Below are 14,425 nucleotides of genomic sequence, written 5' to 3'. Positions count from 1 at the left end.
GTCCGTCTGTCCGTCCGTCCGTGTACACGATAACTCGAGCAAAAATTGAGATATCTCAACGAAATTTGGTATGTAGGTTTCCCTTAATCCAAGGTAGGTTGGTATTGAAAATGGGCGAAATCGGACTTTAACCACGCCCACTTCCCATATAACGGTAATTTCCAGAAATACGAAAACTGCGATATTTTAGTAACTACTGAAGATAATTCACTCAAAATTGATATTTACAATAATTTTTAGACGAAAAATAAGAATATTATAAATTTTTGGAAAATGGGCGTAGCCACGCCCACTTATGGTTACATGTGTATATCTTGGTAACCGCTGCACCAATTTCTTCCAAACTTGGCACAGTTGTTGGCCTTGGCACAACATAAAAAATCGCCGAAACTTTTTAAAATCGGACAATAACCACGCCCACATCCCATATAACGGTAATTTAGAGAAATACAAAATCTTCGATAAATCAGTAAATATTGAAGCTAATTTATTCAAAATTGATGCTTGCAACAATTCTTTACCAAGAAATACGTTTATGGTAAAATTTTGGAAAATGGGCGTGGCACCGCCCACTTATGATCACATATATGTATATCGGTAACCGTTCTACCAATTTGTACCAAACTCGGTATGGTTATTGTACTTGCCACGTGTAAGCAAAACGTTGAAAATTATTGAAATCGGACTAAAATAACGGCCGATTCTCATATAACGGTAAATTTAAGAAATGCTTGAAACTGCAATATTTCGAAATTGAAGGACGCTAATTTACTCAAAATTGATACACCCCGGCTTACCATCTAGCGGTAGGTTTCGGAAAGGTGAAAAAACATATATTTAACACTTGCGCCGGGTATTTAATGTTCGGCTCCGCCCGAACTTAGACTTTGTTACTTGTTTTTCTTTGTTTTGCAATCCCATGCAACGGCATTCTTCACAGCGAAAGCAAAGCTTTGCATGCCAACACATACGTACATGCATACGAAGCCGTGACTAATATGCGTATTTTGAACTATTACTCGATATTGGCCCTACGAAATCATTACAACAGTCAGGGCCGCTAAAAGAAAATACGCGCCTGGCGGGCCCCACGAAAAAAAATTTAATTTTTAAACGTATTTTCAACGTTGTCACTACATAATTCAGTTCAGTGAGTTAGAGGAATAAGTAGCCTTACATTTATTCTCCTAATAAATGGAGTATGATTCGCAAACAACTGGTGACTTCGCATGGTGACGAAAACCTTTCCACGTTCCATTAGCCAGGCCAGGCGGACGGTTCTTTTCGCTAACTATATAGTTATTAGGACTTTGCCCGCTTTCACATATATTAAAATTTATAATACCTATGTGTATATTAAATATTTATGTCTATTAACTTAGGAAAATATTGTAATTATTATCTTAAAATTTAATTTTTTGAAAAAATCCGGGCCTTTTGAAAACTCCGGGCCCGTGTTAAAAATCACAACCCCCACCCTCTATCCGAGCCTGACAACAGTACACGATTTCCAACATACATATACGCTCAATGAGCCACGCGTCCTGCTAACGATATGCACCACGTTAACTTACGTATGGATGTACATAAATACATACATATGTATGTAGAATACATAAAGTAAAGTAAAAATTTTCTCCAATATTTGGAACTCAAATCATTTTTATTTCAACTTTAATGGCGGTCGGTTGTACGGTGCGGCGTATGAGCAACTTCGGTGCCAACTTACGCGGTTGTTTTCGCAAAAAGTAAACATGGTCATATTCAAACCGCCAAAATTAGTTGTTTATTTGCCAGTAAGCGGTTTTCGTGTTAAAGGGTTAAAAAAAGTTTTAAATAAAGAGAACTAAGACTTTGTTAGAAAGGTGTGTCGAAGATAATTAAACTTACACATGTTCACAACAATATGTTTACGTAAGTTTTTAAGTGAACCTAAAGTTCGGAAAAACTAAATCTTTGTTTAGAAAATATACAGGGTCAATATATAAAGTTGGTTTAAAATCGCCTCTTTAAAAAAATACTTTTGGAGCAAGTGAATTCAAATATCAGTGCTACACAAAAAAGATGAAAAAAAACAAATTTTTGGTGGGTATTTGCATACTCGTATTTCTGGTCTAATTCTCAGTGCAGGCGTGTTAAAGAGTTATTTGAAATCAGTGTAAAGAGTTTTAGAGTAATATGAAACAGGCAGTAGCAATAGAGCAATAACAACATTTACTTGTAGTTTGTGGTTGCTCCTGGTATCTAAAGTGTCAAAAAATATTTTACTGTTTTTTAATATAATAGTACATAAGTGGTAGGGCTTTGGATTTCTGCTCGCACATTCTCGAGCATTTCGATACCCGGGAAATCGAGCAATCTCTCGAGTAATTTCGAGTAGTTATCGAGACATATGTACATCTGTAAGATCATATGGAAAGTATAAATTTTAAAATCAGAAAAAAATGTATGTGTAAATGTTAAATATTCTATTGTGAAAAAAGCATTTGTTCATACATATAAGAAGAATTTAAATCTATGTATGTGTATTGTTTGCGTTCGATGCCTGCTGCAAAAAAGTGTGTAAAAGTAATAAATGGATAGGAACAGTTGAATCTGGAAGCGGCTCCTTATGGGTTGGACAATGCAGACCTCACTGGAACAGAATATGCACATGGTTTATATTCTGGAGAGAGACTAGACTTGAGCTTGTAGGAAATTCAACATTTCATGGTTTAAATACCATAAATTAAACACGCTGCCTTAAATTGATGATCGAGAAACTCGCGAGTATAACGAGGTTTTCGATAGACGAGAATCTCGTGAGAAACCGAAACTCTCTAATTGAAACTAGAAGAAACAGCATTAAAATTTGAAGCAACAGCATTGATTTTATCGGCAGATATACTGGCAGGTTCTGCAATTCAATTTCGAGTGAATTTCAACCCCTTGCAATATGAATTCGAAGTGGCTTTGGCTGAAATTCACTCGCAAGTGAATTGCAGAACCTGCCTGATAAAAACTGTTAAGAGAGCTGAAAAAAATTAAACGCTTTAAATTTTTAAGCTAAAATCAGTTTTTACTAAAAAACAGGGCTTTGTTATAATATAAAATACTGTAGGCCAAATTGAATTGAAAATTTGGAGATGACAAACATTTTCGATTATTTCATCAGCAGCAGAGTTGCCAGAAGGGCCAGTACATAATCCGCCAACACTAACAGTAGGTTTACACGAAATAGCTACATGGTTCGTGATACTAACAATAGATTAACACTAGACAGATACATAGTTCGCCTACAATTGCAGTTTTCTTTATTTTTTATGAACTTGGGTGTAAACAAGGTGTGACTGACAAGTCAGTTCGGCTCTCTTTTAAGATACTATAATGCAAAAAATATAAACAAACGATTCAAAATTCATAAAATTTTTTTCTTCTAAGATACTATAATGCCTAAAAATATAAACAAGCGTTTCAAAATTCATAAAATTTTTTTCAATTTGCTTTTATAGGATGATTCTTCTGATTACAATGTCAAATTCAATCACACATTTTAAATACATTTTGGGTGTTATATTTTAACATAACTTTGTGTGAATCTATCCTTTTAAATCGACTTAAAAAAAAGCGTAGGTGGTCTTTTCGATATGTATATTTGTTACTTTTGGGTTTGTTCGCGCAAAGTTCTTTGTTTGTGAACTAATTTAAATAATTCTTTGGCCTTGGGTTAAGGGCAGCCTCACTGTGGTCCCATGGGGCGTGGCACCGCCCACTTATGATTAACTAGGTATATATTGGTTACCGATTTATCAATTTCTCCCACACTCGGTAAAAATATTTTCCTGAGTCCTATCGATCTACCTAAGTACCTATATACATATATATATTATACGAGAAGGTATTTTTTGTGAAGGTCATTAAATTTGCACCGATTTTTCCGAATTTAAAAAGGAGAGGTCAAGTCTAATTTTTTGAAGTTATAACTTTTTTATCTGAACAGGGCGATTTTAAATGTTATGAAATTAAAAATGGACAATATATGTGACCTCTCTTCGCTCAGAAACGGCTACGCGGATTTAGATGAAATTTGACACCCGGATGGCTTATAACTCGCACTAACATTTTAAATATTTTTTAGGTTTTTGTAATTCATATTTGGGCGTTTTAACGACATGCGAGTTCACTAGCTCTTTCAAATTGAACAGTTTTAACACCCGCATATTACCACACATTACTGTGTTGAGATTCATTGTAAAAGGTAGCAAAAATATAAAACGCCAACTTCAAATCCACCAAGTGCAGTCCACAACACATCTAACATCAAACCAATATCTTGACATTACGCACACTCGCGAAAAAAAGGATTGACTTTATGGCCATTTAAGAAAAATTAAATTTACATAATGTCAATTTCGTTGGCATTGTGTCTATTTGATAGGGATCATTTTATTGGAGTGGTCATAATGTTTTTGTTTTGGAAAATTGCTGGCGTATGACAGCGACATTTTCTGTAAAAACCAAGGCTACGTCTGTTTTGCCTTTTCGGAATGAAATAGAGAAGCAAAGCGAATGGGTCTGGTGGTGTACGAGGACAAAACGAAGCATCTCCTGTCATCACACAAACAGTCGGAGCATAAGCTTCCTGGCACCCACGTGTTGACAGTTACAAGTTTGAAAAAGTAGACGACTTCCACCACTTCCACTTGTTTAGCCATATGACCTCTCTTTAATTTGATACAAATTTTACAGTTAATGGATAATACTTTCAAAGATATAGCATAAAAACTCCATGGATGCCTGTAGCTCGCCAAACATGCAGTACCATAAAACCTGTGGAAATAAAACCCAGACCGACAAGCAAACGCTTATCCTCGACTATGTTATCCAGAGTTATTAAGCGGAGCGCTCCTATTCGGCAGTGTTTAGAAAATAAACCTCATCTGTAGAACTCCACACCAATTCTTTAAGCTGAATAGAGTGCTGAAAGCCTTAAAAGCTTTTGGTGAAGTCCTAGTCTTAATGGTTTCTGCGCCGTAGAGTACTAGAAGCGAAAGTTGAATATTTATATGGGGCCACATCCGATATAAAAGAAGTAAGTATCTTAGAAATAATTTTCCAAAAAAGGGTTTAATACACCAAGCGGTAACGTCATTGCCCTCTTGTGGAGCGCACTGTAACGAAACCAATTTAAACTGAATTACAAAGTCATGCAAACGTAATCGGCAGATTGTTTCCTTTAAACAAGTTTAACTTTAAATACACTTTTTTCTGCACTCCACAGATGTTTTTTTTTCGAATTCAGGACAGATAAAATGAAAATCGAAATTTAATATTACAACTTTGATTCTGACTGAATTCAAATATGGGAACATCTATAACTACGGTGACCATTCGTACCGATTTTGGCGGGACAGTACCGATTTTGAGAAAATTGTCCCGCTGAATATTTTTTAAAAGTCGGGACGTATAAGTGTCGCGATTTTGGATATTTACCCCGATTTTCATTGTTAATTAAGAATAGTGTTAATTTAAGAATAGCCTCTTTGTACTCTGACCCAAAAACAATTTTTATTACAAACGTGGCAGCACATTCATTATCACAAAGAATATTGATTATAAGGAGGCCAGCATCCTTACTTTCTATGATTTTTGGTTATGTTTTATTCTGTCAAACTGATACTCTCCCTATATTGCAGTCTATCACACTTGGCAGAATTTTTTAAGGTTTTTATGATTATTTGTTAAGTTTGTTTTTTTCTCATGAAATGGTTCCAACTTGAATTTAGTGAAATTATAAAAAATAATACTAATTCCCTCAAAAAGTTCATGGTTATGAAAAATATAAGCTGTAGATACATTGGCAAAAATTTAATTAGGGAAGAGACATTTTAGCATCCTTCGGCTATTACCTATTTCGATTATTTAATGTTTATTATTTTTTATGAAGGTGTTCACAAATTAGAGAAGTTTGCAAAGTTTCACCAAAATGTTGAGCTTTTTAATTAGATTTCTTAGAAACATTCCGAGTGTGCAGTTTTGTAGCTCATTCAATTCAATTTAGAATGCAAATTTTAAGTGCCGTTGATTTTTGGTAAATTTGTTTTGTGGAAGGTGTTAGATAGATAGATATTATTTAATATAAGGTGTGCACTGCGACCTGGTGATCTATTGTGCCCTCTTCTCTTCACATCACTTCATCTAAGCCCCTCAGAAAGTTCAATAGTGCCTTCGGGGGTAGGGAGTGGATGTGCTCAAGCTGTGGCCACAACGAGCGTAAACTCCTCTCACGTCTTCTGCAGACAGCCTCACATTCAGAGAGAATGTGAAGCGGCGTCTCACTGGTCAGGTCGCAGAACCTACAAATATCATTCGACCATATGCCCAGCTTATGTAGGTGACCCCTAAGTCTGCAGTGTCCTGTAAGGAAATCTGTTAAAATTCTAAGCCTCTCTTTTGGGAGGTTTATTAAGCCCTGAAATCTTTTCTTGTTAAACCATCCAAGTAAACTCTTTGCCTGGCGCATTCCTACCGAACTGTGCCAGTTAAAATTCTTTAGTGTGAGCCTCTCTCTCCTAAGCTCCTCCTTTATGGTATTGGGACCTACTGCCAGGAAGGGCTCTGGGCCAACTGGAGTGATGGCTGCCGCCTCTCTAGCGAGGCAGTCTGCAACCTCATTTCCCTCTACTCCCCTATGGCCAGGTACCCACGCTAACCTGATGTTATTGTGCCTGCCAAGGGAGTTTAGCTTCTCAATGCACTCAAGGACCAGTGAAGATTTGACTTCATAGGATAGAAGAGCCTTGAGTGCCGCCTGACTATCACTCAACATTATAATTTTCTCATTTCTATACCCTCCACTCATGATTGTTTCCGCACATAGATAGATTGCATAGACTTCTGCTTGGAAGATGCTCGGGTATTTCCCCATAGGAACAGAGATTCTTGTTCTGGGCCCAAGGACTCCTGCCCCTACTCCATCTGGGGTCTTCGAGCCATCTGTGTACCAGTGCAGTGTGCACTCCTGGAGTAATCCCTCGAATTCGGGGGCGCTCCAGGTGGTTTTGCTGCATAACTCTATCTTAAATCTCTTCTCAAATACTATAGTTTTTCCTATGTCCTATGTAGGGAACAGAGCAAGCGGGATCGAGGCCCCTAGCTTCTCCATACTCCTAGAGGATATGACCTTACCTTTGCCACATCCCTCTCTAGTAAAGCTGAGCAGAGTTCCTTTGGCTGCCTGCGCTATGGTTATGTGAAGAGGCTCGAGTTCGAGGACTACTTCCAGCGCCGTCGTCGCATTGCTCCAGTTATGCATACACAAGCCAGTCGCGGTAGCTTGGTGAGTGATTGTCTCACCGTGGCCAGAGTAATTCTTGAAATCCAAGCCACCGTCCCATAGGTAATCATTGGCTGTATTATCATGATGTAGAGCCATCATAGGATCCTGGGGCTATAAACCCCAGGATTTTCCTGCTAGACGCTTACACACCATTAACGCTTTCGTGGCCTTGGTGATCGCGTCCACATGCTTCTTCCATAGAAGTTTGGTGTCTAGGATTATTCCCAGATACTTCACTTCGCTGGCGACGCCGACCACGACCCCTCCAGGTTTATGTCCCTCATGCCCAACAGGGCTCTTTTCCTGGTAAATGGGATGATGGCGGTTTTGACCGGATTGATGCTAAGGCCTAACTTAGCACACCACCTTTTTGTTAATCTTAAGCCTCTTTGAATAATGTCGCAGAGGGTGCTCCCAAACTTTCCCCCTGGCAATGATCACTATGTCATCCCCATAGCCTTGGCAGCGGATATCATTGCCGGAGAGAAGCTGCAGGAGTTCATCTACCACTAAGCTCCACAGAGGAGGGGATAGAACCCCTCCCTGTGGGCAGCCCTTTGTTGTAAATAGCTGTACCACGCTGTCCCCCACCTTGGTTTCAGCAATCCTAGTATGCAACAGCGTATCCACCCAGTTGCAGATCACTGGCTGCACGTTTCTCTTCTCTAGTGCCCTGCGCACACCAGTGTGAGACGTATTGTCGAACGCTCCTTCTATATCGAGGAACGCGCAGAGCACTGTTTCGCCGCATTCCAAAGCCCCCTGAATTTCGGTTGTCAGTTGATACAGGGCTGTGTCCGTGGATATTCCAGCTCTGTACGCATGCTGACAAACGTGTAGGGGTTTTACCTTCAGAATGTTAGATCTTATGTAATTGTCCACTATCTTCTCCATTGCTTTTTGCACAAAGGAGGTAAGGCTTATAGGTCTGAAAGACTTTGCTAGCGAGTAGTCCCTATTTCCCACCTTCGGGATAAAGATTACTCGCGCCCTCCGCCACACCTGTGGGACATAAGCCTCCGCAAGGTTGCTTCTCATTATGTCCGCTAGGTGCGGTATTAAGTTCTCTCCGCCCTGATGCCATCTACCCCTGGGGCCTTATATCGGTCAAACGATCCCAGCACCCACCTGACTGAATCCTGGGCGAAAATACTTCTTGCCAGTTTGCAGTCTCATAGTCGCGGTCTAGTTCGCCTGACCTCCGGCCCTGTTCTAAGTTAGTGGCCCCCGGGAAGTGAGCTGCAAGCAGAGTGGTTGCCCTCTCATCTATGCTGTTTGTATAGGTGCAATCCGGATGCTTTAATGCTAATTCCGATTCCACCGTTCCTCTGGCAAGAGCCTTGTGTAACCTCGCGGCCGCTGGAGTATTCGAGATGCCTTCACAGAAGATTCTGAAACTTTCTCTCTTGGCCTTCCTGATCTCCTTGCTGTAGCTCGTTAGTTTAGCTGAGTATTCCTCACAGCATCCCGTATGCTCGGCTTTGTTGAATAGCCTGCGCANATGGAGTTATAGATTATTAATTTTTGGTGTGGGTGTTGTGCTTGCGCAACCGAGGGGAAGTGGGGAATGACTTGCTGACGACACGGAGAGGACGGATGACGGACTGATCGACATACGGACACTTGTCAGGCAAAGGGGGCGCTGCTAAAAGGAAGGAGTCGCAGCAGCGCCCATGGCTTCGTGGAGAACACGCAGAAGGGGTGGGACGATTCCACCTGACCCGGACTGTCTCTCTTTACTTTTCTTTACTTGCCTTTTGTCCTGTTTCTATTTTGTTTTGCATAGTTTTTTTTGTTTTTTTTTTTGGTAACACCACAACTACTCATAATCAGGCATGAGTAAAATTTGTTTGTTAATGTAGCTAAAGACAAGGAAGATAGCAAAGACCCCCCCCACTGACGAGCTAGCCAGGGCCTGCAAGCATGCCTGCATGCTGCCTCTCCTTGTCCAAGTATGCAGCTACACAACACCTATTAACCCTGTATTCTAGGGACATACAGCCATCTCTTCTATGTTGCCTCTCTATACCGGGTAGGTTAAAATCTAATAGTTTCCTATATTTTTCCCAGTCTGCATTCCTGGGGTTCCTCACAGGAGGACTTACCGTGACCTCCGCTCCGAGGACGAATTAGATAATTCTATGATCAGACAACGAAGGCTCCGTGGACAAGCTGTTGCTCAGAGTGAGGTCAAGGGCCTCCTGTCTTGCTCTGGTGATAAACGTCGGACAATGTCCAACATTGTTTATACACATATCTTCGCTTAGTAGGTACTCTAATAATGACTCACCCCTTTTATTGGTGTTGGTGCTCCCCCACTCCACGTGGTGCGCATTTGCCTCGGATCCGAGGACAAGAGGAAGTCGGGTCTTCCGGCAATGCGCCACCAGTTGTTGTACCTCTGCCGGGGTATGGTGTTGCTGTCCGCGGGGAAATAAGCAGCAGCGAAGACTTATTCCACGGGCCTTCCATCCACCCGAAGTGTCACCTGCACTGCTACCAAATCTTTCGTTAAAAACTCTGTAATGCAGAAATAATCAATATCGTTTCTAAGCACTACGCATTCTCTGGGCANACCTCCTTCCGGAGAGCTGAGAGTTCCCGAGACCACCACGCAGTTGTGGCCTANCAGGCAAAGGGGGCGCTGCTAAAAGGAAGGAGTCGCAGCAGCGCCCATGGCTTCGTGGAGAACACGCAGAAGGGGTGGGACGATTCCACCTGACCCGGACTGTCTCTCTTTACTTTTCTTTACTTGCCTTTTGTCCTGTTTCTATTTTGTTTTGCATAGTTTTTTTTGTTTTTTTTTTTGGTAACACCACAACTACTCATAATCAGGCATGAGTAAAATTTGTTTGTTAATGTAGCTAAAGACAAGGAAGATAGCAAAGACCCCCCCCACTGACGAGCTAGCCAGGGCCTGCAAGCATGCCTGCATGCTGCCTCTCCTTGTCCAAGTATGCAGCTACACAACACCTATTAACCCTGTATTCTAGGGACATACAGCCATCTCTTCTATGTTGCCTCTCTATACCGGGTAGGTTAAAATCTAATAGTTTCCTATATTTTTCCCAGTCTGCATTCCTGGGGTTCCTCACAGGAGGACTTACCGTGACCTCCGCTCCGAGGACGAATTAGATAATTCTATGATCAGACAACGAAGGCTCCGTGGACAAGCTGTTGCTCAGAGTGAGGTCAAGGGCCTCCTGTCTTGCTCTGGTGATAAACGTCGGACAATGTCCAACATTGTTTATACACATATCTTCGCTTAGTAGGTACTCTAATAATGACTCACCCCTTTTATTGGTGTTGGTGCTCCCCCACTCCACGTGGTGCGCATTTGCCTCGGATCCGAGGACAAGAGGAAGTCGGGTCTTCCGGCAATGCGCCACCAGTTGTTGTACCTCTGCCGGGGTATGGTGTTGCTGTCCGCGGGGAAATAAGCAGCAGCGAAGACTTATTCCACGGGCCTTCCATCCACCCGAAGTGTCACCTGCACTGCTACCAAATCTTTCGTTAAAAACTCTGTAATGCAGAAATAATCAATATCGTTTCTAAGCACTACGCATTCTCTGGGCATCTCTGCGGCGAGGTCCCATATTACCTTGTTATTTGCTCCTTTGAGGCCCCTTACCTGGCCTCTGTAAGTCCACGGCTCCTGAATGAGTATAATGCCCAGATCGTCCGTAGAAAACCTGCTGACAATCGCGGCCGAGGCTGCAATTGCATGGTGCAGGTTGATCTGGGCAACTCTCAGGGGCGGTGGGTACCTCATCGCTCGTCGAGGTCCGAGAGCCTTAGGTCGCTCTCGCTTTTCCCGACGAGCTCAAGCCTTCTCAGGTCTAGTCCCTCCATCAGCTCCTGCGTTGAGGGGACCTACCCCTGTGCAAGAGCCGCTGATACTAGCTGGTTGGTGCCTAGCGGGTTAGAAGTTTGGGCTGAAGGTGCGGGCTGGCAAACCTGTGCGTCCTCTACCGCTGTAGCTGTTGTAGCTTTTGACACCTACATATTTCCCCTCGTCAGCTACCTTCTCTTCTTCCGCTGCGTTTTGTCGCCAGGGCCTCATTGTGGCATAGCTGAACCTAAAGTTCAGCTTATACTCAGCCCTCCAGACGCTCATGAAGGAGTCCTCATCTATGCCCAGGTTTAGCCGCAGGCCAGCATCCTCAATGCTGCTCGAGATGACGCGCCACGCTGGTGTGTTAAGACCTTCGTTTTGCGCCCTTAGCAGCCCCATCACATAATCTGCCGATCTGTCGGCACTTCTCGGCAGGAAGATAGTCATATTATGCATGGGTGGTATTTCATCAGCTCCCTAGTTTTGGTGCAAACTCTTCCAGCCATTTTGCCGTACCCTCATCCTTGCAGTCCACAAGGAGCATACCTGGATGGAAATAAACTCCGCAGAAGGCCAGCGGGTGCTTCCACCCGTTGAACAACTCGTCCATTATGGCGTCCTGCAGGGTAGTCAACTCATCCGGACTCAGCGCCTCCACGGGATAGTTTCTAGGCAGCACCGCCACCCTAATGCCCCTTAGCGCGTCAGAGTAGCTGTGCGTCTGCTCTTCGCCGCCCCGCGCAGACGTTGGGCCCCAGTGCCTACCCCCGGGTCCCGATGCCGGAGGGGGTGGAAACTCACGCTGCTTCTTTGAAGCCAGATTCTGGGGGGTTAATTGCCCGCTCTTCCGCTTTGCAGCGGGTGCGCTCTCACCGGAACCACTTACCCTTTTCCTCTGGTCTCCGTGCTTCTCATCCCGACTACAATGCCCGCTCTTCCGCTTTTCAGCGGGTGCGGTCTCGTCGGCGCGCCTGTCAAACCTTCTGCCCGAATCACGGGGTTGCTCAACGCTCCGATTCCCAGCGGGCTTGGGTTCAGCCTTCTTGTTGTAATGCCCGCTCTTCCGCTTTTCAGCGGGTGCGGTCTGACTGCCGGATGCCTCTCCACCCTGCTGCTGGTGCTGCCCGCTTTTCCGCTCATTTGCGGGTGCGGTCGTTTTGCCCTCGCGATCATTGCCGCGTATGCTCGACCCCTGCTGAGATGATCTGGCGAGAGCCAGTCTCCTGGCTTCCTCGGGAGTTTGCCTTGCTCTAGGTACCTAATATAGTGCCTCGTTTGGGAGCCGCTGAGGCCCAATCGCCTACGGTCGTCTAGGGCGCCAGGTTGCCCTCGACCCGGAATTGTAGGCGGGTTCGCCCGCCTATCCATATGGCGGTCTCTGTCCCGCCGCATGGACTCGCGCGATGTTGTCGAGCCGAACTGGCTTGGAGACCTGTGGCGCTCGCGTAACGCTGTGGTGCCTACCTCTGTACCTCTTGTCTTCTTCAGAGTCCCTCAACGCCCTTGGTCAATGAAGAGCGCTGCTTCGGCATCGGAGATGCCCTCTAGGAAGCTCCTCCTCCGTTTCTCTTTGCTTTTTTTGGCTTAGTTTGAGCCAGATAACCTTTGCCGTACCTTGTACCTATTTATTTTTGTTCCTCTTTATTGTTGCTTGTTTGTTGTTTTTGGTTGTTTGTTTGTTTGTTGTCTTCATCATTGTCTTACGACCGCGTGCCTGACTTGCCAAGCGTAGCAGTCTATATGCTTGATGGGGATCTCGAACGTCCGCCGCGCCAGCGCCCCTTGTCGCGGTAAGGCCACCGTTACTCCTCGAGGCGGCCCGGTGTCGAGAAGGCGCCGTTAAAATACAGCCGGTTTACCCTCCTGGCTGCAAACCGTCTAATGGGCACGGTATCGCGTCACACCCTTTATTAGGAGGCGGCAGTTCTTGGTCGCTGTCCGCCAGCAGCCCTAAGCTGGGAAAGGGGCAGCGCAGCAGCTGCAAGAGCGGCTGCGTTACCCCAGTCCAGGGAAGGTCTGAATGGAGATTCAGCTAGGCCCCCGCACCAACGACAAGGTGCCTGCCCTACTCATTTTCTCCACACAAAAAAATGTTCGAACATACTTTGTATGGAAGAAAACGCGCGAACAAAAAAGTTGCCAAAAATCAACGGTAAGTCCAAGCTACTTAAAACTTGCACTTTGAATTGGAAAATGTTCAAAATTTTTATAAGCATTTGTTAAAATTCAAAGCTTTGAAAGTTTGACTTACATGGTTGTTTTAGATAGTACTCTATATATTGATGAAAAATAATAAAACAATTTAAACAAAGAAAAGTGGCCAAAATGTCTCTTCCCTATTTACATTCTCGCCACCGTATATATTGTGTGTATACATTTTTCCGATAATTTTTCAAGTTTTTTTCTCTTTGTTTTCTTTTAAATAAAACTGTATTAAAAGATGTTAGGTCTTTTTATTCTAAGAAAACTTATTGTATGTTCGGATTCCATGCATTACAGAAATCTGGTCACCGTACCTATAACAGGATATATAAACGGATAAACAAATATTTAATGTTAAATAAATTCAATATATAAACATGTAAAAAATTAAAAAAATCACGTTATATTTTTTTATAATTCAGCCTTATCGTAAGTTTCGCCCGAAACTTTTTCATCCACCCGTAGTGAGGACACAGAATCGAAAATCGAGAAAGTGAACCGGTTCGGGGAAAATTAAACTCATAAGGTGGATTGATATTTAGTGTCCAAAATCTAGTTGCAAGTTAGTTGACACCTAGTACAGGGGTATACAGGTCTGATTTTTTTTCGGCTATCGCACCATAAAAGTAGTTAAACATTTTTTTCAACCAAAATATACATTTAAAGGTAAAGCGTTTGAAAGATGGATAACGAAAATAAAAAAAACTTGCATTTAGAAGAGTAATATGCCTAAAATTATAAACCAAAAAATGCAATATAATGAGTACTTTTAAAAACATATGTAGGGGATTCACAAGGCGTGTTAAGCATAGTAATATCTTAAGTCTCAAGTTCTGTATATGTAAAATATTTAAAATGGTTTTAAAGAATCTATATAATTAGCTCTTATCATACATAGCGGGTTCCCTAAACCCATTTTAAATGCTTATTTACATAGACAAATTTTAAGACTTATGATAAGGCTTGTGAAACCCCAATTAATAAAGTTTAAAAGAACTTAAACGCTATCGGAATTAGAAATATCATATTTTGATTAGACACTTGGCTCATGCTTGTATATCTATGTACTT

At 42.6% G+C, this 14,425-nt stretch overlaps 1 protein-coding gene across 4 annotated transcripts in view; it reads left to right on the top strand.

Annotated features, from left to right (window-relative positions):
• dl (REL proto-oncogene, NF-kB subunit dorsal) overlaps positions 1–14,425 on the top strand; it is a 140,772-nt gene that overhangs the window by 34,760 nt on the left and 91,587 nt on the right. Inside the window, exon 1 of one of the 4 annotated variants that reach the window (XM_017615904.1) lies at positions 4,746–5,071. The exons of the other annotated variants lie outside the window; for them this stretch is intronic. The gene's annotated coding sequence lies outside the window, so the exon portion shown is untranslated. Of the gene's footprint in view, positions 1–4,745; positions 5,072–14,425 lie in introns of those variants that run through there. 4 annotated transcript variants of the gene reach the window in all.

Source organism: Rhagoletis zephyria, unplaced genomic scaffold (genome assembly GCF_001687245.7).
Source record: "Rhagoletis zephyria isolate East Lansing unplaced genomic scaffold, Rhagoletis_zephyria_1.1 Rzeph_scaffold_00024, whole genome shotgun sequence".
NCBI lineage: Eukaryota > Metazoa > Arthropoda > Insecta > Diptera > Tephritidae > Rhagoletis > Rhagoletis zephyria.
This window is presented reverse-complemented; position numbering and strand designations above follow the sequence as displayed.